The sequence below is a fragment of the Camelus ferus genome, chromosome 9, assembly GCF_009834535.1.
Source record: "Camelus ferus isolate YT-003-E chromosome 9, BCGSAC_Cfer_1.0, whole genome shotgun sequence".
NCBI classification, from domain to species: domain Eukaryota; kingdom Metazoa; phylum Chordata; class Mammalia; order Artiodactyla; family Camelidae; genus Camelus; species Camelus ferus.
The window spans coordinates 30,896,001-30,918,511 of record NC_045704.1 but is presented as its reverse complement, the minus strand read 5'-3'; the positions used below and the strand labels follow the sequence as shown (position 1 = coordinate 30,918,511).

Genomic DNA, 22,511 nt, shown 5'->3' with positions numbered 1-22,511 from the left:
AGGTGCACAGGAGACAGCCTGAGATGGGGAGGTGTGGAGACTGAGGCCAGGAGGAGGGGATGACTACATCCCCCACGAGTGAGCCAGGGTAGACGTGCCTCCCCGCCAACCAGGAGAGCACACCAGCCCTGAGGCTGCGGAGTCCTCTTGGCATCAGCTTCCTCACCTGTGCAGAGAGGGGCCCTACCCCAGGACCCTGGGCCTCTCCCTGCTCAGCCAGCCAGTGATGCCAGGAACCGCTGACCCAAGTCAGCTGCACCTGAGGTGGAGACTAGGCCACTTCCAAGGGGCAAGAAGACAGAGGCCCCAATCAGGTACTCAGGGTCCTGCGAGGTGAGTCAGGGCGCCACCTACTGCATCACCCCCAGGGGCCTCACCCCCCCAGAAGCCAGGCCTGCCACCCCAAGCAGGCACAAGGTCCCCTGGGTCACAAGCACTCCCACCCCATCACCTCCAGGTGGGCCCATGAGAAAGCCAGAGGGGGCCCTTGGGGGCCGGGGGGGGGGGTCCTTCAGGGCCAGAGGAGGGGCCTTGGGGGCCAGGGTCATGAAACAAAGACCTCAATTTTGTTTCTTTTCCCTCAGGCACAGTTGCAGGGTAATCTCTTCTAGTGGTCAAGGGGGGCTGGCACACAGAGGCATAAAGAGAGGGAGGCACAGAGGAGGGTGCTCCTGGCGCCCTCAGCACTGGCACCAGCCAGACGGGAGTCTCAACACAGGGGAGGGGGTGGACCAGAACACACTTGAGCCCCCTCTTCTCCTGAGCCCAAGGACCCCTGAAAAGGGAGCCCCTCTTTGTAACACAAGGCAAGAGGGCATTTGAGGTGAGGAAGCACTCCAAGTAGAAGGAACTGCACGGCAAAGGGCAGAAAGAGGCAAGCCAGTCTGCTGACCAAGCCAGGAAGCGGACCCAGAATGCATGAGAGGTCACAAGACACAGAACTGGAGAGAGAGGGTGGACCAGGACCAGGAGGTGCCCAGAAGCCAAGAGAAGGGGTACAAATGTGACACCAGACAGGAAAAGCTGATTGACGTGTATGTTAGAGGAAGCAGGAACCCCACAGGCCTCTTCTCCAGAGCCCAAGATCAGCCATCCCATCCCATCTTGACAACAGAGTGGGCTCACGTCTATCTCCCAGCAGAGCACGTAGTCGGTGCTCGTGAAACAGACACATCAAAGACACCAGCAGACGGCGGGAGAAAGGATGATCCCAGATGTCACAGGGAGGAGGTCACCAAAGAGGAAATGAGCCCACCTCTGGTCTAGGGCTCACACCCCACCGCATCCTGACACCTTTTTTTGTATTACAAAGGCTTAGAGGGGGTTAGGGGGTAGGGAAAGGAGAGGGCAGGGAATGGAGGCATTTCTGCCCAGCAGGTCTGCACCCAGGACTGGGCAATGCCCCAGCCATGACATAGCACCTTGTGAAATCCATGGGCAGTGGCAGGTCGAGCCGGATGCCGATGGCTGTCAGGTGGGCACCGTGCCACCCTCTCTGGTGGGGGGTGGCAGGCGGAGCCACAGGCAGGTGAGTGGAGAGCAAGCGGGCTTGGCTAGGAGGGTAGGGGCAGAGCCAGAGGGCCCCTGGGCAGAGGAGGGGGCTGGCAGGATTCCACACACACAGGCTAGGGGGCTCGCCACTGCCGAGAACCTCTAGGCCTGAGCCTGCTGGTCTCAGATGCCTGGGAGGCATTTTTCTCATGCATTTAATGTTTCCGGCACTCTGCCTGCACACTGCCATTTTACAGATGAAGACACTGAGGAATAGAGAGACAGCGATCAGCCCAAGGGCTACAGGCTACCAGGGAGGCCCCTCAGTCAGACCCCTCAGCTGGCCCTGCCCACCTTCGCCTCCCAGGTACCCTCTCCCAGGGATGTCCACCCTCCCACCCAAGGCAGGATGGGGCAGAGGAGAGCCCCAAACCCAGCCCCCTGACAGAGACGATGACAAACACCTCCCATTGGGTAGTGGCTCCTCTGTGCCAGCTGCACCATGTACACCCCCTTGTTTAATCCTACAACTACCTGCACACCGGGTACCATGAGCAGCCCGTTTTAAAGATGCGAGGAACCGGCTCAATCCCTTGCTCATCTTGGGCACTCCCAGGAGGAGGCAGGGTGGGGTTTGAACCCAGGCCACCACCTGAGCATTATCTGGCTCTGCCTAGAGGGAGAGGGCTGGACCCGATGACCTCCAGAAGATCCTGCTTCTCTGGCTGCCATTCAGCTCATTCACTGAGCCAAACTAACTCTCAGCTCTTGGCTACATAGGTCTTTTTAAAGACATTAAATGCCCCAGAGATCCACCATCAGCACTTCCCTCTCATCCTTGACACTCGGCCCCATGGAAGGCTAGAACCGGCGGCTCTGATTCAGGCGTCCAGTGTGACCCGCTCTGCCTGCTCCCTCAGAGGTCCTGGAACTTTCCTGGCCAAGTTGTGTACTGCCCTCACCTGGACAATGGGATGTGGAAAGTGGCCTTCAGCTCAGCGTGAATGTGCCCCAGGACAGGAGAAGAGAGGTAAAGGACAGCGCTGAGGGAAGGGCCACCAGCCACCCCTGGAAGACCCTGAGTAATGATGAGATGGCAAGTCATGGAAAATGCAGAGGGTGGGGTCTCCCACCTCCCCGCTGAGGCAGAACTCAAGCACGTGTCCAAGAACATATAGCCCAGCCAGAGCAAGAGCCCTGACTCAGCTTCGGCCACCCCGAGGTGGGTGCAGACAAGACACTCCAGTAAGGATCCCCACACAAGCCCTCCCTGTTCAGCTTTACCCTCACAGCCTCTTCAAAGACAAGGCACCGTGTGCTGACCATCTCCCAGGCCTCGAACATGGTAGCTCTCCAAGAGAAGCAGTGCACGTGAGTGGTCACCCCTGGGGACCGGCTCGCTGTGTGACCCAGGACAAGACAGCACCCCGCTGGGCCCCTGGCTTCTCCTCTGTAAACTGGGGGCAGACGACACCACCACACAGAATGGGTGAGGGGAGGCAGGGAATGGGTTAAACCTGTAAAGGGGACTGCGCATCCCCAAAGTGACATCCAGTCAGACCTCTGTCTCCTCCTGAAAAGCACCTTGGGCCTGTTTAGAGGCCCCACTCCTGCAGCCCGCTAACTGCCAAGGCCTTCAGGGCACTAGCCCCCATTCCCATAGGGCCCACAGGAGGACTCCCTCTCCCCAGACCCACTCCTGGCAAAGAGGCCCTGAGAGACCACCCCCTACCTGACCCCTACCCCCTGGGAAAATGGCCGCCAGCAAACAGCCACTTCTCAATGAAGCGCCCCTGGAGACTTCCCCAACAAAGCTCACACCATCCCCGGCCAGGAATCCCTGCCCTCCCCTACACCAGGAGGCAGAGGAAAACCCCAGGAAGCCCCAGGCCCCTCTGGACGGGGGAGGCCTGCAGCCCGGTCAGAAACGAGGGTGCTCAGACGGGCCCTCCAGACTGTGCGCCCCGACACAGATGTCCCCACTTCCTGCAGAGCCAATCCCCTTACACCATCTCTTAAGTCTACCCAGTTCATTTCAGTGTCTTCTTCAGTCTTGTCTGGGGCAGAAATACATGCATGAAGTCACAGATTCAATGTCCTACTTACAGACATTTTTTTTCCTAAAATGTATTAAAATATGCACATTGTAAGCATATTCATCCACATACAGGCTGAAACCATCTGAGGAGCAGGGTCCCCACACTGAGAAATGCTGGTCTAGTCACCCCTCATAAGGTCCACCGGCACAGCTGTGGCCAAGAGAGCCGGTGACAGCCCACAGTCACAGCCATTCCAGCCAGAGCCAGTCTGGACTCCAGCCACCCATCCAGGCCCTGGGGCCAGGGACTCTGTCTCCAAGACTCCCGGCCCAGGCCTCTGCTTTCCCCTTCCCCAACCTCACCCCTCACCCAAGGGCTGGCCAGGGAGGAAGCCCTGTGGGTCAGCTGTCCAGAATCCCATGTGATAACACAGAAAAGAGGAGCCTGCTTCACCCTGTCTGTGTACATGTGTTTAGATGAGGGGGCAGAAAGATCCAGAAGGACCCACTCCCCATGGTCCACGCTGGTGGTCCCCAGGACCTTGGGCTGGGAAGACTTGGGTGGGAAGAGAGACTGTTCCATTTTCCTGAGACACCTTGGTTCTCTGCCTCTTGGGCATACATCACTTTCAGAGTTTGGTTTTTATTCTTTTAAATCTAACAAAATTAATTCAATTGCCCTTCCCTTGCTAACTTTTACTTTCATTGAGAAAAGTAAAGTGTAAAATTACAACCTGGAAAAGAAATGTGGAACTCCAGGTGGACCAAGGCCATCACAGTTAATAACGGCACCTTCTTGTCAGGCTGAGAAAGCAAGTGACAAGGTGTCTCTCTTTGTCCTGGAGAACCCCCCCACCCCCTGACATCTGGCTGCCGGTCCAGCAGGCTCCAGAAGCCTCCCCCACCTCCAACCCACATGCTATCCATCCACTCCCAGGCCAGGCCCGCCTGGTGGGGAGGGGGACTGCCCAGCAGCCCCCTCAGGCCCAGGCCACTAGGACGGATGGCGCCCATACCCATACCCCACTTTACCTGGCTCTCCTCCAGGGCCCCAGGCCAGGGTCAGAGCCGACTTAGAGGTGGCCTGGCCCTTGCCTGCCCCTCCTCGGCCAGCGTCCAGGCTCACACATGTGAAGCCTCCTTCCACCAGCTACCTAATGAGAGTGAGTCACCTCTGGGACCCACCACTTCCTGCTCTGGTGGCGGGAGCAGCAGAAAGGCTAACACTGAACCCTCAGCTCAGTGCCTCTCGGGGTGTGCAGGGGGCCCCAGCGGAGCCCTCCACAGGAGTGGAGGGGAGCTGTCAGACCAGGCTCCTGGCTCCAATGACTTCATGGAAATTGGAGGCTTCAAGCTGGAACAATTTTCAAAAAGTAAAAATAAAACAAGCGCCAAAAGCCTCCATTAGAAGCCTGGTGATGACGGTTGGAGGCAAGGAGTAAATGCCTCCTTAATGAGCAATTAGAAGCCAGAGCAGCCTGGCATTCATATAGGCCCTGAGCCTCAGTTTCCCACCCACACAGTGACGGGCCTCGTCCATCTCTGAGAGGTCAAAGGGCTCCAGTCTGGCCTGCTGCCTCTCCATTTCACAGCTGTCCCCATGCTGGGGCCAGGCCAGAGGGCAAGGCCAAGGCCCATGCTTAGAGTTCCTGTCCCAAACAGCCCCCAGAGAACCCCAGCTGCCCTGGGCCCCAGGAGGCCAGGAATCAAAGCCCCTTCTGCTTTGCCAGGCCTGTTTCCCCACTGGGGTCACAGGGTGCTCACTGGTGAGGCAGCAGACTAGGAAGGACTGGGAAGTGGCGTGCAGAAACTTCCCAAAACAGAGCGGGGAGGATACCGCCTGGTCCTCAGGGAGCCCTCTGAGCATGTGACTTGGGGACCTGGGATTATTTTTTTACCTTTTCTCCTGACAATAAACCCTACTGTTTAGTAATAAACTGGGGAACAAAGCCCAATTTTCCCACTGACACATCTTGCTCTCTGCAGGCCTCCCTTCCAGCTCCTTCCTCAGAGGAGGCAGACTCTTCCCTGCTGACCTGCTGCACCACCAGCCCTGGCCACCTGGCACTGGACGCCCCATCCCTCACACCAAGTGCAAGGTCCCAGCAGGCAGAACCTATGCACACAGGCTAACACACCCTGAGATCAGCATTTAAACACTAACTGTGTGCTGGGCACCGTGCACAGCCTCATGAGGAGGGCCTGCCATTATGCCCATTCTACAGAAGGGAAAACTGAGGCTCAGAGAGGCTGCTCACTTGCCCAAGCACACGCAGCTAAAAACAAAATTTTTTTTAATAAAAAGGCAAAATCAGGATTCAAACTCAGGTCTGTCTGACTCTACAGCCTGTGCTCTCAACCACTCACACCATGACCCTCCCCAGAAGCAAAGAAGGGCTTCCCTAGAGACAGCCTGCTCCACATCCCTCTACACCCTCTTTGGTAGAGGTTGCCTGAGACCTCCAAGCCCTGGCCTCAGTGCTCCCAAACCTGCTGGACAAACTCCCCCAAAGGCAGCTGTGGGCTTTCTCCGCATCAGACAGGGAAGACTGGCTTCTGTTCACTCAAGGTGCCAGGTACAACGCACAGCCCGACCCTTTCCTGTTCCACTCAGCAACACCTGCCCTTCTCCCGTGGACAGGACCCCCAACTAGTGCTGGGCATGCAAATATGACTTGGACATAGCCCCTGCCAGGCAAGCTCCATGTTGAGTCATGCCCACCAATGGCATGGCACAAAGATCTGGGAGAAGCGTCCATGAAGGCGAGATAGGTGGTCTGGAGCTCGGGGGAGAGAGACCTCACTCAGGTAGGGGAGGTTCGGGGCTTCCCGAGACAGGGTGTCCCCAGCCCAGGAGATGGCCAGCCGATCCCTGACTGGTGCGTGGGAGCAGTAGGCTACAGAGAGTGGCAAGGAGGTGAAATAGTGGGCAAGAAGGAATAACACTGCAGCAAAAACAAGACACACACGTTTGGCAGCCAGCCAAGAGACAAATAATGCTGAGCGCTGAGCAAACAGCTTGGCCCCGTGTGACAAACCCAGATGTGGAGCCCGTCCCCCTCGGGAAGAAACCCCACAGCACCCCAGTGCATTTCAAACTGCAGGCAGATTTCTGGGAGAAGGCATGAGCAGGAAAACCGTCTGTACTACAGTCACCTCATCTTTTTCTTTCCCTTAGAGTCAGGGGGCTCACCACACCCCAGAGGAGCCTTGAGGGGGGTCTGAGCACTAAGGCTGGCAACTCACCCTCAACCCCACCCCTTGTCCCATGCACATGGGGTGAAGAGGCCAAAAGACCTGCAGTCAGGGCCCCCATCGAGTGACCTCGGCCAAGTTACATGATCTTGGCAGCTCAGGGAGCCCATCTGTAAAATCCAGACGATATCATCCAACTCCTTGGGAGGCCATGAGGGTCAAGTGAAAAATGTGTATAAAGCACATAGTAAGTGCTCAATTAAAGCCAAACACAAGAGTGGGCAGATAGAGGGTGTTCTCCTAGTTCCAAACCCTAGATCGTGGCTCTACTGTATGCCTGCCCTGGTCAAAGACCTTCCATGGTTTCACGGTGAATCCTGAGTCCAGTCCTGGCTCCTCCTCTTGACCCCATCACACACACACCTGGCCCAATTCATCTTTCCATCCTGATCTCCTTTGACCCCATAATCCAGCTGCCTCACCCTGCCATGCCTTGGCTCAGGCCTTTCTGCCACCAGGAATGGTCAAAATGCTACTCATCATGCCAAGACAAGTATAAATGCCACCTCTTTCAGGAAGTGATGCCCTGTCATCACCTCCTCTGGGCCACAGTGCCACAAGCCTCTCCTTAGAGGATATACACTGTTCCCTTCCTTCTGCAGCATCCATTTCCACTTCTAGTAACAGCTCCCTATTCCTATGGGGAAACCAGCCCTTCAGGGGTGGGCTCACGACCAGTGCCCATTGAGGAATGAACAGGTGACTCAAAGTGGTCCAATGAGATTCAATTCTGAGAATTGCTGGAACTAAGTGGGAAAAAAAAAAAAAAAAGGTCCTGTCATTTCACTAGGCTGGTAGGATGTGAGCTGGAAGCTGCTGTGGCCATCCTTGCCACGGTGGTAGTCAGCCTCCAAAGACTCTTACCTCCAGGTGTTCATGCCCTTGTATGGTCCCCTCCCACATTACCTGGGTGACCAACAAAGCACTGCAGAAATCACCTGTTTGACTTCTGAAGTCATGAAAGACAATGTAGTTTCCACCTTGCTCCCTCTTAGATCACTCACCCTGGGGGACGCCAGCCAACATGTAGTGAGGACACTCAAGCAGCCCTGTGGTGAGAAGCTGAGACCTCCTGCCCACAGCCAGCACCAACCTGCCATCCATGTGACTGAGCCACCTTGGAAGCAGATCCTCCAGCCCCCGTCAAGACTGGACTGACACACTCGCTCTGTAGCATCCCTGTCCGACCAGGGTGACGGAGGGTCACCTCTTCTCTTCCAGCAGACCCACCCCTCCCAGCACCTGGTACTCCAGAGGACTTGATGACATTTCTGCCATACTGATCTGCACCCAGAGTCTCCTAACAAGAACACAGAGCAGAAATGCAGAATCTATTCTGTACAGCTAATAGCGCTCACTCTGTCTGGGAGGACACAGCAGGCTGGCTGAGTACTGGTTTCAGGTCTGCTGGCTGCCCTCCTCCATGCCCCCAGCTCTTCCACGCTCTGCTCCGGGCCAGGAGGACTGAAGTGAGATCCCCCAGGAGACAGTCTTGCTGGAGCAGCCACAGCCTTGTGATCCTGTCACTCACTCTCCTCCCAGACTGATTTTTCACACGGGGGCGGGGGGTGGGGGCTGCATTCCAATGCAGCGACTCACCTCTGGCCCCTCTGCCTTCATCTCTTCCCGGATGACTGTAGGCTGGGGTGTGCTAGGATCCCTTCCTTCCCCAGGCTGGGAACATATGGGGGTGCTCTGGCTCACTCCTTCACTGAACACACAGAAAACTGAGTTTCCAAAGGAGAAGGGGCTGACCGAGGTTATGCAACCGGTTACAAGTTATAGGATGGAAAAGGGCCTTCACCCTTAATCAGTGGTGGCCCTAAGGGGTGACTTGAGGTGAGCCACAAAGCCACTCCAAAAAAACACATGTGCTAATAAGTAAACAGCATCTTTGCTACCAAACTCAGCTCCCCTTAGCCACTGCCCTTCCCACATGGAAATCCAAATAGCTGCTGTTTGCCCCAGCTCCAACGCCAGAGTCAGGAGAGATGAACAACTCTGCACCACGTTGGCAGTACAGCCTGCTGGAGGGCAGGGGGCTGGCTCCCCTGACCCCCATGGCCCCAGCCTCTGCCAGGCCTCAGGGACAGGAACAGGAGAAGGAAAGGGGCAGCCCGGGTCACAGTGTGTTGAGTAACAGCAGAGAATCCTAAAAGAACAGATGTGAAAGCAACTGCCCTGCCAACCCAAAGTCCTTATTTCCTTTGAAAAACTTGGCAGCTGGGCTACACCAGCGGCAGCCGGTCCCTCCCCACATCCCTCTTGGTGTGAACTATGGAGGGACAGGGAAGAAGACCACGTCCCTCACTACAGTTCCTGGGATGGGGGTTATGGAGATGCCACGAGGTAAAAACAGACCTGCGCGTGGAGTGCGATCTTTTATTTAATGATACCACAGACAAATACATGTATTTTTTTGCACATAAGAAAATCTGGAAGAATATACTTCTAATTTTAGGAGCTATCACTAGGTAATAAAATTTAGCACAGTTTTAATTTCATATCTTATTTATGTCTGTTTTCCAATTTTCTCTAATGAAAATACACTACCCATGTCATTAAAAGAAAAACAACTACAATGGAGAAAAAGCAGGAAAAACGAAAAACAATGGCCTGAGACTTCTCCACCCAGTGCCAAACTCAGCACCACTATAACCAGGTGAAAATGGAAGGTTTTTATGATAATTAAAAATACTACTATGTTAAAGCCACTGAACATCACAAAAAGAAATTAAAGTAGACAATGCAAGCCGCCCAGGAGAAGTTTGCAACCCCATTTCCAAGGCACTCTTGTATGAAAAAAAAAGGAAAATCAAAACGAAATTATAACAAGGCTTTAGATACAACTACCAAGGCTTAGTGGATAAAAAACATATTAAGCATTATTGGAAGCTCTACTAAAGGAAAAGGGCCACGGCTTCAAAAAAAACATGGCATGAGAGAGAGAATGAATGAATATCAATTCCACAGATAAAAGAAGACTTGATAAATATATCAGCCAATCTCATTACATAGACCTCCTTTGGATCCTGATTTTTAAAAACTAAAATAATACATATTTTTGACATGTAGGAAACAACTGGAAATTTGAACACCAAATACACTGGGTAGCTATGATCTTATAGAATATTGCTAACACATGAGAAAAATGCTCAGTATCACTAATTATCAGAGAAATGTAAATCAAAACTATAATGAGGTATCACCTCACACTAGTCAGAATGGCCATCCTTCAAAAGTCCACAAATGATAAATGCTGGAGAGGGTGTAGAGAAAAGGGAACCCTCCTATACTGTTGGTGGCAATGCAGTATTGTGGAAAATAGTATGGAGATTCCTCAAAAGACTAAAAGCAGACTTGCCATATGATCCAGCATTCCCACTCCTGGGCATATATCCAGAAGGAACCCTACTTCAAAAAGACACCTGCACTCCAAAGTTCATAGCAGCACTATTTACAATAGCCAAGAAATGGAAACAATCTAAATGTCCATCAACAGATGACTGGATAAAGAAGTTGTGTTATATTTACACAATGGAATACTATTCAGCCATAAAAATTACAACATAATGCCATTTGCAGCAACATGGATGTCCCTGGAGAATGTCATTCTAAGTAACCCAGAAAGAGAAAGAAAAATACCATACGATATTCACTCATATGTGGAATCTAAAAAAAAAAAAAAAGAAGAAGAAGAAGACAAATGAACTTAAATACAAAACAGAAACAGACTCATAGACTTTGAATGCTAACTTGTGGTTGCCAGGGCAGAGGGGGATGGGAAGGGACAGACTGGGAGTTCGAGATTTGTAGATGCTGACAGGTATGTATAGATTAGATAAACAAGTTTATACTGTATGGCACAGGGAAACACATTCAAGATCTTGTAGTAGCTCACAGTGAGGAGGGATATGAAAATGAATATATGTATATTCATGTATGACTGAAAAATTGTGCTGTACACCAGAAATTGACACAACATTGTAAACTGACTATAACTCAATTTAAAAAAAAAAAAAGAATATTGCTAAGTTTTAGATGTGGTAATACTACTCTTGGTGTTTTTTTTTTTTTTTTTCAGTCCTTATCTTTTAGGGATATATACAGGCATACCTTGGCAGTATTGTAGGTTCAGTTCTAGACCAGTACAATAAAGCAAATATTGCAATAAAGTGAGTCACACAAATTTTTTGGTTTTATAGTGCATATAATGTTATGTTTACATTGTAGCCTATTAAGTGTACAATAGCATTGTCTAAAGAAACAATGTGCATACTTCATCACTGAAAAAAATGCTAACCATCATTTGACAAGGCAAGGAGGCCACAAACCTTCAATTTGTAAAAAAAAAACGCAGTATCTGCAAAGTGCAATAAAACAAAGTATGCCTGTATGACAATTTTTACAGAAGAAGTGATATAGGTCTGGAGAGGGGAAGTGTGTGGGAGTAGAGATGACCCAGGTTGGCCAAGAGCTGGAAACCGTGACATCTCAGGGATGGGTATGTGGGGGTGGACATGCTATTCTGTCTTTCTCTGTGGGTGTTTAATTTTTCCATAATGAAATGTTGAAACGTTGTCCCTGTAAGAGCTCTGGCATCTGTTGTCTCATTTAGTCTCACTCAGTGAAAAGGTCATTTTCAGACCCTTCCTGCAGATGAGGAATGCCCCCACCCTTTCTGAGAGGGAGTCTCAGAGCAAGTAACACAGCATCAGCCTCAGCCCTCCTTCTGACTGAAAGGGGTGGGAGACAGCTTGCCAGCCCCCGCCCTGCTCAATGAACCACGCAGACTTGCTCCCAGCCTGAACCCCGAGCACGGGCAGAGACGACCCAGGACCAGCACGGGAGGCTGCAGGGTTGCAGGCTCCCCCATCACATACCAGCCTGGAAGGGAGGCCACATTTTCCTTTGCCTCCACCTCCACGCACCTCCCCCACAGGAGCTTAAAGGCTTCCAGTACCAGCCTGGACGGCGGCACCTTAACCCCTCTCCTGGCAAAGCCCTCTGGTGGAAGCCCCTCCCCGTCTCATTCTCTGACCACAAAGTAGCTTACCAGGGGCAGCAGGCGCCCAGGACCTCCATGCCCTCGGATGCAGCAATACCACAAACCTGCAACCAGTCTCAGCACCACAAAGAGAAGTGGACCTGTCTTAATTTACCCTACAGAAGAGACCCCCCAGCGTGTACCAAGACCTAGCTGCCCACGACCTGGCTACCTTACAGCGCTCTACCTGCAAAAACACTGGAAACAACCTGAATGGCCAGCAACAGAGGACAGGGAAAAGTCAACCAGGGCTCCTCGTGTACCAAATACTGGGGTGAGCCTGACGTGTCTGGGAACCCCAACAACTCCACTCGTGAAGCCTGGGGGCAAGATGGACAGACACAGTAAGAAATGCTGTGATGCTCAGTTTTTTGTCATCATATATTAAACAAAAAAACAAGAAGTCACTTGGAAAGACCTACCCCAACACATTAATATATATTAATGAGTGCAGATTCTGGGTTTTTTCTCCACTTTACTACTTAGGTTTTTTTTTTTAATATTAAATATGAATTATTTCTGTAATTAACACAAAATTAAAGCCATTTGAAAATAAGGAATAAGTTGACTTTCTCCTCCTCTCTGGGAATGCAGCTCAGAGCCTTGGCCCAGGAGACAGGAGGTCACACTGCCTCTCTGAGCCTCAGTTTCCCCATCTGTCAGACACCAAACCCACCAAGTGAGCTCCTCCCACCTCTTCACAGAGCCTGCTCCCTCCCCTGTGAGATGGGATGATAAGGCACATCAACAGGGCCACGTAAACAATGCCCGCCCAGCCTCCCCCCGCCACCCCACGGACAGGTACCCCCATTTCTAGCCTTTGCTCATTCCTGCATCTCTTGAGCCCCTACTGACTCTGAACCCAGCCTGGTGGGGACCAACAGCATCAGAGGCCAAACAGGGGATGAAACAACCCTCGTGACCACATCCGCAGACCTCCACCAGCCCGAGCCTCACAGGCTGGCCCCTCCAGTCCTTCTGACCACCCTCCAGGAAGGCGGTACACCCCTACTTTACAGAGGAAGAAACAGAATCTCAGGTAAGAGAAATAACCACCCACCTTCAAACACCAAACCAAGATGAAGACTGCAGCCTGGGGGCCCTTCTGTGAGTTCCTCCACATCCTCCTCATGGGGTGTCATTAAACCACCCTCTACCCCTTCTGAAGAGCCAGACACATTGCTTAGGGCTTCAGGCAGGACTGAAGGAGGACTGGGAACATGGCAGGACACAGCAGACTGGAGCCACAAAACTCAGACTCCTCCTCCTCCCTTGCAACCCCCAGCCTCTCCTCACACACGCGTAGGTACTCCAGTATAGATCGATCAAAGGAGGTACAACACAGCACCTTCTGGACGGAGGAGTGCGTTGGGGAGCAGAGAACCCAAGGTGGACGTGGGAGGAGGGGAAGAACCCAAGCCTTGGGGCCAGGGACCCTGGGGTCAGATGTACCATGGCACTCCCCCAGGATGACAAACCCTGACCCCCAGAGGCCAGACAGGACATCAACCAGTGAGGCTGGCTGGATGGGTGGGGAAGGGGGCAAACTGGAGGCCCAAGCCCTGTGTAAAGAGGAGCTGCTGCCCAGATTCAGCCCATAACTGCCGCGAAGGGATGTGGCCAGTGTTGCAGGCCTTCTGAGTTATCAAAGGAAATCAGAAAGCTGAGTTCTTACGGAAACAGACTCACAGACGTAGAAAATAAACTTACGGTTACCAAAGGGGAAAAGGGCAGCCGGGGGAGGGACAAATGAGGAATATGGGATTAAGAAATCCACACCACCATATATAAAATAAACAACAAGGATTCACTGTATAACACAGGGAACTATATTCAACACCTTCAATAAACTATAATGTGGAAGAATCTGAAAAAATTGTATACACACACACACACATATATCTCTTAAAAAAAAAAAAAGAAATCTGGGCTTTTATGTAAAATCTCCTGGTTTCAGATGCTAGCAATTAATCCAAAATAAAATTTAAGCAGTTCTCCTATCAGTGTTCTAAACTCACTACTCCATGGCCGTGAGCAAACCACTCAATCTCTTTGAGCTTCCACTGTTGTCTGTAAAGTGGAGATTAACACTGGGTATTTTAACAATGAGATAAGATAACACTTCGCCCATATTAATGGTCATAAAAAGCAACAGTAACAGTAGCAGCTAATGTCCGCTGAGTGCCAGGCTCTGTTCTAAGTAACAAGAGTTAATGTTATTTCATTCATCCTATTAGATGGGCATTTTTTTACCTTTGTATTTTTAAATAGTTTCAGACTTTCAGAAATGTTACAAGAAAAGTACAAAAAACCCTCCTATACTTTTAATGCAGATTTGCCTGTTTGTACCATTTTGTCTCACTTTCTTTACTATCTGTCTATATATCCGTTTCTCTTTATTGCCTGAGAGTGGTTTGCTTATACTGTGCCCCTCTACCCCTAAATACTTCAGTACTTATTTCCTAAGAACAAGGACCCATTTAAACATTTATAGGTCATTTAATATTGACACACTACTTTAATCTATAATCCATATCCAACTTCATCAACTGTCCTAATATTGTCTTTCATACATTTTTTTTCAGCCCAGGTTCACATACTGCATTTGGTTATCATGTCACTCTATTAATTGGAACTATTCCTTGGCTTTTGAGGCAACTATTCCCACTGTCTCCATTTTATAGATAAGAAAGTGAAGCTCAGAGAGGTTGAAGTACCTGCCTGAAGTCACACAGCTAGGAAATGTTGAGCTGGGACTCAAGCCCAGGGGGTTCCCTCCGGAGCCTGTGTTCTTGTCCTCCAGGCTTAAAAGCTTGCAAATAATAGCCTTTGTTGTTAATAATTAAAAACAGTGGCTCCCTCTGCAAACATGTAGATGACTGCTCATAGCCACCTCACTCAACAGGTGGTCATTAACTGAAAGAGTGGCCTCCTATGCACATACTGGCTGGACCTCTTGTCACCAGGTCCCTGCACCTGGCAGTGGCCCTAGCATAATGTCCGCCTCCCCACCCTGCAGGGCCTCATTTAGGCCCCTCTATACAAGCAGGGCAGTGGAGAGCTGAGGGGGTTGGGCGGTTAGAACCACAGCTCCTGACTTACTTTTTCCCCACTTAAAGTGACAGCCCAGGCTCCAATACTCATGTCCAAAAATCAAAGGAAAGCAAATACCCCAGAGACAGAGACTGAAGCCAAAAGGCCCCCAAGGCCATGTCCCTGACCCACAGATCACCAGGACTGAAGGGGACCCCTGAGGTCAGTTGTCCAAAAGGGGGCTGAGCACTTTCTAACAGACATGACAGGGTTGCATTGGAGGGAAGAGTTTACAAGAAGATGGAACAGCAAGGGCTGCAGGTGGGAGCTGACTTCTCACAGCAGGGAGCAGAAAGCACTCAGTTCTGGAGAGCAACACTCAGCCTGTGGTACGAGCAAAGAGCGGCAGCAGGCTGTGGGCTAATTCCACAGACTCAGCTTTGTCAGTGAGGACCCATAGGAATGTGGAGTCATCCACTCCTCTGGGGCCTGAAACCCCTAACCCCAATTCCAACCTAGGCCAGGCAGCATCAGCTTAGAAAACCACTCTTTTTGGTTCCCAGATGGATGTGGCTCAGGTCCTGGAAGCTGCCACCGACCTTGCCTCCATCACCCCTGGCCTGGTGTCTCTCCCAAGAGAGGGCACCATCACCCCTGGACAGGAGTCCACCCACCAGCCAGGCCCATCAGATAGCTCTCCAACACTCAGTCATGAGACCCAGATACCAGCAAACTCACACGGGAAAAGGCGCCACTGCCAGCAAGAAGCTTTGCAACAGATCAATCAGAATGTCAAATGAGTTCCGGGCCCTTCTGTTGGGTTTTGAGGCTAATCTGTGCTAAAATATCTCCAAATCCTGGGACATTCCTGTTGGAAGCCCTATTAAATTCAGAAGTTTCCAGACCTCACCTGCAAACCCAATTCCAACTTTCAGAAGCAGAACAGCTCTTGAAAGTTTCCCAAAACAATAAAAAAAAGGAATAGTTTTGCTTTTCTTCTTCATTGTAGACAATTTTGAAAATACAGAAAGCATGAATAAATAAGAAAATTATCTATCAACAAACTCCCCCAAAGATATCCCAATGAAGACCCCTCTTGTCAATCCTTCCAGTTCCCAGTGCACAGACTGGCCTGCCTGTTGTGTGAGTCTCTCTTTACAGGTATTTGGGTTCAAGCTGTAATCACTCCATGACCCCTTTTGGCCAGTGGGCTTATGAGGGCAGGGACCACGCCTATCTTGTTTCTCTGCCTCCTGCCCAGGCAGGCCATTCCAGGCACCCTTGCTGGAGTGGGCCATGGAATCAACATAAGCCATTATCCTCAAACTAGCAGTCCAGTTGAGCCCAGCTACAGAAGAAGGGGCTCCAAGAGATGGGGTCCATAGCAAAGCCCCAGAGCATCCCCGGGTATGGGGTAGGAATAGGAGGAAGGGAGAGTGGACAGGTTGGCAGGAAGGCAGTATGTTCTGTCCTTGAGGGGGATCTAACGGGCCCTCTTGAGACTGCCTGCTGGGGTGGGATCAGGCTCCCGATGTGTACTCAAACGGACTCTACCAGAACCAGACCAGAACAGGATGGGAAGACCAGGAGCCCAGACCCTAGTCTCAGCTCCAGGCCTAACTTGCTATGAGACCTTTGATGACTTCAGCTTTTCCCACCCAGAATGGTGCTGATCATTCCAGCCCTAACTCACAGGATTGAACGATACAAGGAATATGCCACAGCTTTATAAGCCATCTGACCTCAGAAACTGGAGCTCTCCCACCTCTCCTTGCCTTCCTCCATTAAAGGCCAAGAGCAATCTCTCTCGAAAGCCTGAGAGCAGCAAGGGCTGAGGAAGGAGACCTGCTGTCTGAAGATCCTGAACTTTCAGCACTGGGGGAGGCAGCTCCAAAAAGCTCCCTGTGAACCCATCTCTGCCTCACAGGCCCAGCTTGGCCACTTGGGTGGGACCTCCTCACTACACTGAGGGTTTGTCACCAGAGTTCCAGGTCCACAGCAGACATGCTCCCCTCTCCTATGAGGGCATCTGCCCACGTGTGAAAGCAGTGACAATACTAGAGGCTCTCATCTCAGAGCCCAAAGCCCCAGCCTGCCAAGCCCCCTCACTCTCATACCCTGAGACCCCTGTGGTCCAGCTGGTCATCCACTGATTCATTCATTCATACTTCTGTTGAGCAGCATCCTGGATCAGATCTGAGGGGGGCTTCAGGAAGTGAGGAGGGCCCTGAACCTAAAGCCAGTTCAGATCTGGTCACTCCAAGCACAGCCCAACCACCAAAGGCATCTGTGGTCCTCATCTTAAAGGCTCCACTTCTAAGAACAGGGCCCCAAACTCTCATTTTCCAACTTTGGCTCTGGGACTCAGAAAGAACATGAGTTCTTAGCCTTTGAGGGAGAGGACCCAAGATATAAAACAAAAGAGAGAACAACTCCAGGCCACACTGAGAAAGACTCCGGCATCTATCTGGCCCCCAACCAGGGTGGGTTACCACCACTGCCCATCTCCTTCAATTGAATGGTTAGGTTTCAGAATTTCCCCACTGGGGATCCAAGTCGGAGCAAATGCCTTGCCGGCTCTCCCATCCACATAACGGCCCCCCTAAGCTGGTGAAGGGTCCTGCTCACTGTTGGCTGTGGTTGGACTGCTTCCAAACCTGAACCCTAGTCTTGCCTTCAACTGAGTGCTCTCCCTTTGAGTTATTTTTCACTTTAAACAGGATATACTGACCCTCCAGAGGCCCCTGCCTTGCCAGAGTCTGGAAAACCTTACAAACCAGCCCCTCTTTAGCGTCATAAACCAATGGGCGCTCCAACAGGGTGGTCCGGGGGTGCCGGGCCCAGGAGGGCACAGAGCCACGTCCCTGTCTGGTCTCAGTCTTGTCATCCGGAAAGTGGGGTTGGGCCCCAGTCCCTGCCAGCTGGGGTCCTGCCTGTGAACTGCCCCCCCCCCCACCTCCTTCGCAGTGCCTGAGAAAGGGGACATCTGAGAAGACCCACCGCAAGCTTCGGCCGGAGAAAGAGCAAGACCGGGAAAGGGGGCGGGGAAAGGGCGGCTCCGCGGGCCTGGCGTGGGGGGTCGGTGGGCCCCGCACCTCTCCGCCGCTCCCGGGGCCAGGGAAGGCAGGCCGAGCGAGTTGCCCGCCTGCAGCCGCCCGACTCACACCCACCCCTCCGCCCGGGTGCGGCCGGCCGGGCGCAAGACGAGGAAGGACCCGGCCGGCGGGCGAGTCCCCGGGCCCCGAAGTGAGGCGCGCGCCCCCTCCGCCTGGCCGGCCCGCCGCGCCGCTCCCCGCCCGCGCCGCGCTCACCTGCCGCCGCCGCCGCCGCTCAGCTCCGCTCCCGCTCCGGCTGCCGCCGCCGCCGCCGCCGCCGCCCGAGTAGCCGCGCGGCCGCGGGCGGGATCCCGCTGTGCGGGCGGGGACGGTGGAGCGGCCGCAGGCGCCCCCCGCTGGCCGCCAGGCCCAGCCCCGAGCCCCGAGCCCCGAGCCCCGCGGCGGGGAGGGAGAGCGGCCCGACGCCTCGGCCCCGGTTCAGGCGCCGCGTGCCGCCACCCTGCTCGGTTTTCTCTAGAAACGCTGGAAACGCACAAACATCCCACCGCCGCCGCCCGCCTCCCCGCGCGGCTGTGAAAGCGAACGGCCAGGCATCCTACTGGAACGTGAGCAGGAAATAAAGCCTTTTAAAAACACACTTTCTTCTTCAAAGTCACGCACGTGTTCGGACGAGCCAGGTGCAGCCCCACCCCCAGAGGGAAACACTTTCTAGCAAACTCTTTCAGCCGTTTCTGCTCCAGATTCCCACCCCACCCCTGCCAGCAACGCCCGTTTCTAGAAGGATCCCCAGACTGAGATCTAGTGCCCTCCTGCAAAGATGAGGGAAACTGAAGAAGTCGAAACCTACTGTCTCACTCGGGCCTTAAACTCCTAGGTGGTCCAGAGGTGGGAGCCACCCCAGCACCCGCCGGAGTCGGGCCTTTCTTGGTGTCTTCTCTGGCACCAGGAAGACCAAGCCCGCCTCAGAAAGTAGTTGTCCTCAGAAAGTAGGTGTCGTAACCTCGTCTTGACCCCACTCACTGCTGCCTAAAGCCAGGGTGGGGCCCGAGTTGGCAGCAAAAAAAAAAAAAAAAAATCTGTCCTGTTTCCGAGGCACCCAGGCTGGGAAAGCAAGAAAGCACTCCTCTGAGTCACCGCTGGGAGGGACAAAGGAGGCTGACTGAAGAGGTAATCAAGACCAGGAGGGCCTTTTACTCATAGACCTTTCTGAGTTTCTCCCTTCCCACGTGTCCAAAACGGATGCCCTCTGTGGTAGCCAGGGGTTCCCACTTTGCTGAGAGGAACCAGGTGAGCATCTGTTACACCCATTTCTCAGGTCCAACTTCAGAGGCCCTAGCCAGAACCCCACGGGAAAGATTCCTGGGAATCTGCTGTTTAACGAGCCCCCGGGGTGATCCTATGACAAGCAGGTTGATGAACTCATGTTCATGAACTCCATTTGGAACCCTGTGGTGGAATCCTGGAGCTAGGTACCCCAGCTTATCCCAGAGAGAAGAGATCCTGGGTGTGTCACAGCCTCGACCCCCTGCAGTGAGCCCACAGCCCGGCACAGAGGCCAGGTACTCTGGAACTGTTAGGAGGAATCAGATGATGGGAGGCTGGAAGGTGAAAATCTGATTTCAATTCCACGTGGCGAGTGGGAAGATCCCAGCTGAGACTTCTGTCCCTCAGCAGCAAGCCCTCTCTGATCCCCCAGAGATGGGTCAGCCTCCTCCTCTGGGCTCCCTCAGCCTCTGCGTGTCCAGATGGTGGCCCCTGGCCCTCTGGGCTGGAGCCCTGTAGAGGACACTGCTGCTTCCCAAGGGCTCACAGGGGAAGGACCCCCCAGCAGCTAGAACTTCACTCCACGGGAAATGGGAAGCACTGCAGCCTAAAGACCCTCCTCAGCAGAGCCAACTTGGGAACTGGGCCCCGCCTACCTCCCACAGCCCCGCCCCCTCAACCAAGCACAAAGTGAGCCGACCCACCTGTTTGCCCCAAGGCCACAGGAACAGTGAGTGCTTCAGCCCAGAGGCGGTGTGTTCTGCTGGTGGAGGTCAGCCTTGGAGAGTGAAGTGGAGCCCTGGGCATGGATGGAATGGCCCAGCTAGGACCTGAGCGCTCAGCACTCTCTCCACTGGCCTCTCTGAGCAGAGTGCTAGAAGCCCTCAGCCCTTTGCAATGTGTGTGTGGAGCGAGGAGCGATGCTATGACTTCCCACCCTGTCATGTGTGTGTCACGAACAACTCTTCTGAGAGCAGACAGGAAAGCAGAGTTGGAGAAAGTGAGTTAAACATGACATTTGCATCAGTGTTCACCATTAAGTGCCAGGATACCTCCACCACCCCGTTCTGCACTGTGGTCACCTCAGGGGCAATCACCTCAGTCCTCAGTCAGAGATTCTCAAACTGTAGCCAGTATCAGAACCCCCCAGAGGCTTGGTGAAAACGCACACTGCAGGGTTCCACTTCGAGTTTCTGAAGGAGCAGGTCTGGCGCGGTCACTAAGAGTTTTACCTTCTATCCAGCTCCCAGGTGATGAGGATGCTTCTGGTTCTCAGGGACTGGTCTCCAGGTATGGTTGGATCCTACTCCCAAATATTCTGATCCTGGGGTGGGTCTGCGAATATGCGTTACTAAAAAGCCCAAGTGAGTTTAGTTAGTGACAAGGATGGCATCTGAAATCAATACCAAAGGAATGGTTTCTTCAATGCGCAGTGTCGGATGAATTGGCTACCACTGAGGCAAAACTAATAGACAGCACCTCACACCAGACTGAAACAACAGCATTAACATCAACAGCCAACCCATAGGTTAAAGATACTTGTGTATGAAGACAAACCTTGTAAAAGAAGATATTTTAGTATGGGTTTGGAGTGGAGAAGACTGCATAGGAAATCAGATCCACACTGAAGTGCTGCAGTTAAAGGTTTGTCTCTATCCGGGTGAGGGGACTCTCCAAATGTCCACACCTAGTATGTTTGTGATGTTCATCATCCACTGTGCTGAAAACCTCCAGAGCACGTTTGCCTGAAGACTCCCTCGTTAACCGCCCTAGGGGCAGCGTCCCCCACGCAGGGCCAGCGTGTGCTGCTGGAGGATGATCAGCAGTTGTTGCCTGAATGGATTTCTGTGATAGGCAGCAGTTCAGGGGCCTTGTTTCACTTGTGTAGGAAGATTCAAAAATCTAAAATAAATCACCGCAACAGAAGCTATGATTCGCTCATCTCAGTGAACTCAACCCTTCTCTTTAGCCGGCCAAGCGGGGCAACAGGCAAGCTTCACGAGGCTTCAGTCCCGAGGTTTACAACTTCACTCATCGCCGCGTGGCGCAGCGCTAGCCTGCCCAGCCAGGTGGTCCTTATTCCTTACCCCTGGGGAAGAAGGAGCTTCCTCCTTGCCCTCACTCCCTCCAGCAGTGCTTGCTTGGACAGATGCCGTGTGAGCACCTGTGGACGGGCTATGCAGCTGTGGATGTTAGAAAGGGGATACGTGTGTCACAGTATAAAAATGAAACAATCCAAAGATGTGAAGGACTGGAACTCTCTCCTCTCCTTCATGCCACTCCCTGAGATTGATTTGTTCTCAGTGTTTGGGGCATACTCTTTCTACATCCTTCTCCCTGGCAACCCAATTTTACATTAGAAAACTCGCCAAAGCAAATCATGCCATACACCTTAAACTTACACAGTGCTGTATGTCAGTCATAGCTCAATAAAACTGGGGGAAAAAATAACTGTCCAGAAAAGATGGTGTATGAACCCGTCATCTACTCCTGCTGCCTCCTTAAAGCCACTAAAACAGCAATGAAAGGACTTTTTTAAGGCCTGAAGAATGGAGAAAATGAAAGGGGAAGTAAGCAATACGAATTTGGAAGGTGGAAGGCAAGTGGACCAGTGGTACTGACTTGGCAGACAGAAGAAACCGAATCCTTCACTGACAGCTGGGAAAACTAAGACTCAGTGCCAGTTACACTGGAGTAAGCTCCAAAGTCTGAGAAAGGCGAAGTGCCAGGTATCACAGGAAGCAGGGTAGAGCTCAAGGAAAGGAGGTAGGTTGGAAACCTAAGATGCAGTTAAGAGTGCCAACTTCTCCCCCATCCCTCGCCACCACCACCCAGCTGAGTAAATGCCCATCCCCACCCAGGCAGAAGCTGAAGGGTTTTTCTCTGGAAAAGCTAAAATAGAGAGTCTCTGGAATAGACCACACCAAGCCCAGCTGTAGGAAAAGAGGAATTTAAAAGGCAGATTTATACAGGAAGCTGAGACATACCCTACCCACACCCCCAAGCCAGCCCTCTTCCCCGGGGACTCAGCCAGCTCCCAGGATGTTGGCAGCCAGACCTTTATTCCCAGGCTGGAGGGATTCTCTGAGGAATCCCTGAAGATCCTCTCCTCCCCCCAACCAAGTCTGATCACCCTGAGAGAAGCACACAGCTGGTTGCCACCCTGAGTCCAGAGCATCCCATGAGCTTGTTAGGCCCCATTCGTACACATGTGCAGGCAACCAGAAAACACCAGGAGTCCAAGGAAAGCCTCTAACCCAAAAAACAAGACAAGAAAAGGGGAACAAGAGTTCACAGAGACTACGCAGCCAGACAAAAACTGTTAATA

General features: G+C 52.5%; 1 protein-coding gene across 4 annotated transcripts in view; it reads right to left on the bottom strand.

The window, feature by feature from the left end:
- ADCY7 (adenylate cyclase 7) overlaps nucleotides 1–18,928 on the bottom strand; it is a 61,832-nt gene extending 42,904 nt beyond the window's left edge. The window contains exon 1 of one of the 4 annotated variants that reach the window (XM_032486270.1): nucleotides 18,768–18,928. The gene's annotated coding sequence lies outside the window, so the exon portion shown is untranslated. Of the gene's footprint in view, nucleotides 1–4,561; nucleotides 4,743–8,383; nucleotides 8,408–18,175; nucleotides 18,549–18,767 lie in introns of those variants that run through there. The other 3 variants (XM_032486272.1, XM_032486273.1, XM_032486271.1) reach the window with 3 other exon arrangements.
- Between the last annotated feature and the right edge of the window lie 3,583 nt (nucleotides 18,929–22,511).